The following is a 3015-nucleotide window of genomic DNA, read 5'->3' on the forward strand; positions in this document are numbered from 1 at the left end:
TTGCAATAGTTTCAGTCATTGCAGATAAGAAAATTGGCTTTCTCTGGGTAAAACTGACCTTTATTTAAAGACAAAAGCCAAGCCAATGGTGTTGGAGGAGAGAAAGTGCGCGCGCGATGTTGTGGCGCGCTAATGTGGCCTGTTCTCCAGTCCGTTCGCGCGTTAAAAACAAATTCTCCTCAACGCCGGTATAAATAAGAGGGCGGTACTTTTTTGCCGCTGACCATTAAAAGATTGCTGGCTTCAATGCGCTGTTGTTTATAAATAGTTAGAAAGATCGATTACGGCCTTCACGCCAGACGTCGAGCAACAGACATGCACGCGCAACTTGCTTGTTGGAGATCTGGGCGTTTTTTGGATGACGGAGTTTGAATGTTGCATGACGTGTGCATAAATTAGGCGCCATATTGGATCTTTGACGCAAGTTCAAATGTGCATATCTGGGCTCGGTTTTAATATCTTTTCAACCTTTTTACTGTGGTCATGCCTGCATGTCTTAGCTATGCCTTGCTTGTTTTTCATCGGTCTTTGACCTTTTCTAGGGCGATTTACGGCTTTCTGATCACAAGCATGTTTTTGAGCAGTTTTGGCGGTTGCAACTGGCTAACCTGAAGCATTTAGTTCTACGGTAAGGCGCCAAGGTAAACGTTATGAAGTTGAAACTTGACAGAGGCGTAGAGGCGAGGGTGAGGTTCATGAGCAATGGCTCCAAGATGCTGCGCGCTTTTCCTTTAGTAACTTTGCAAGGCTCGAGAGTTGAGAAGTGAACTTGAAACGACAGCTGAACAATGTTCCACGGTCAGGCCTCTGGCAAGCGAACGCGATTTCAATTTAGAACTTGTCCTCTGCACCGAGAATTGGGCATACGCGGGGGCGGCCATAACTTGACAGAGAACGGAGAAACCAATTATTTTGGGAACGTTAAGGCAAGCGCGACCATTAGGCCTGTTTCTTTGGAAATTTCTCGCATCTTCGGTTAGCACAAGAGTTTGATTTTCCAATAAAACGAACTTCCAGGCGTTCCAATGTGGTAGAGTGACAGTTTCCAATTGACCATTGTTGACCATTGTTGACCATTGTTGACCATTCCATCAGTTGTTGTTGTTGTTGTTGTTGTTGTTGTTGTTGAAGGTCGATGTTGCGCTGACCAAGGTGCGGTGTCGAATCCATGACCAGAGTTCCATTGTTGAGTAGAGGGTACTGTGCAGTTTGAGCGGGCGACTGTGGAGAGAGGAACATTTCATCAGTTAATTATTAACCATAGACCAACCCACTAGGGCCACCCCAAGGTCCCTTTTTCTAGTTAACATGAACCATGAACGTGAACCTACGGCGGGGTAGGTGAACATCTAGAACACCTGGATTTATTTGGGACATTGCTCTATCCACTGAGCTATCTGAACACCCTGGAAAATTAGCCGATTTGTTAACGTTCTTAATGAACTTGCTTGCCTAGCAGCCTGGAAAACAAATGAAAAAAACCCCCGTCTTCACTGGGATTTGAACCTCGGACCTCGGGAACACAAGGCGTTGGTGTTACCACACAACTACGCAATCCAGTGCAATGCTTTACACCTTTAGTTACAAGATTTCAAGTAGTTTCTTGCCGAAGTTAATGCGAAAAAAAGAAATCGTTTACTCTGGCCTGGGACTCGAACCTGCAACCTCTGCGTTACCATTCACTCTGTTTACCACTGAGCTAGCCCAACAACTGAAGTTCATAGCCGTTTATTTGCATCCTTGAATTAGACAATTGCAAAGAGCCTGAGAACAACTCTCGTTTTATGTATATATATATATTTTTTCAAGTCATTGCAGATAAGAAAATTGGCTTTCTCTGGGTAAAACTGACCTTTATTTAAAGACAAAAGCCAAGCCAATGGTGTTGGACGTGTTGTTTGATGGGAGAAAGGCGTGCGTCAGTGCGTGTTTTCTGTGTGCTCATGGATTTTGCAATAGTTTCAGTCATTGCAGATAAGAAAATTGGCTTTCTCTGGGTAAAACTGACCTTTATTTAAAGACAAAAGCCAAGCCAATGGTGTTGGACGTGTTGTTTGATGGGAGAAAGGCGTGCGTCAGTGCGTGTTTTCTGTGTGCTCATGGATTTTGCAATAGTTTCAGTCATTGCAGATAAGAAAATTGGCTTTCTCTGGGTAAAACTGACCTTTATTTAAAGACAAAAGCCAAGCCAATGGTGTTGGACGTGTTGTTTGATGGGAGAAAGGCGTGCGTCAGTGCGTGTTTTCTGTGTGCTCATGGATTTTGCAATAGTTTCAGTCATTGCAGATAAGAAAATTGGCTTTCTCTGGGTAAAACTGACCTTTATTTAAAGACAAAAGCCAAGCCAATGGTGTTGGACGTGTTGTTTGATGGGAGAAAGGCGTGCGTCAGTGCGTGTTTTCTGTGTGCTCATGGATTTTGCAATAGTTTCAGTCATTGCAGATAAGAAAATTGGCTTTCTCTGGGTAAAACTGACCTTTATTTAAAGACAAAAGCCAAGCCAATGGTGTTGGACGTGTTGTTTGATGGGAGAAAGGCGTGCGTCAGTGCGTGTTTTCTGTGTGCTCATGGATTTTGCAATAGTTTCAGTCATTGCAGATAAGAAAATTGGCTTTCTCTGGGTAAAACTGACCTTTATTTAAAGACAAAAGCCAAGCCAATGGTGTTGGAGGAGAGAAAGTGCGCGCGCGATGTTGTGGCGCGCTAATGTGGCCTGTTCTCCAGTCCGTTCGCGCGTTAAAAACAAATTCTCCTCAACGCCGGTATAAATAAGAGGGCGGTACTTTTTTGCCGCTGACCATTAAAAGATTGCTGGCTTCAATGCGCTGTTGTTTATAAATAGTTAGAAAGATCGATTACGGCCTTCACGCCAGACGTCGAGCAACAGACATGCACGCGCAACTTGCTTGTTGGAGATCTGGGCGTTTTTTGGATGACGGAGTTTGAATGTTGCATGACGTGTGCATAAATTAGGCGCCATATTGGATCTTTGACGCAAGTTCAAATGTGCATATC

The sequence above is a fragment of the Montipora foliosa genome, unplaced genomic scaffold (assembly GCF_036669935.1).
Source record: "Montipora foliosa isolate CH-2021 unplaced genomic scaffold, ASM3666993v2 scaffold_321, whole genome shotgun sequence".
NCBI lineage: Eukaryota > Metazoa > Cnidaria > Anthozoa > Scleractinia > Acroporidae > Montipora > Montipora foliosa.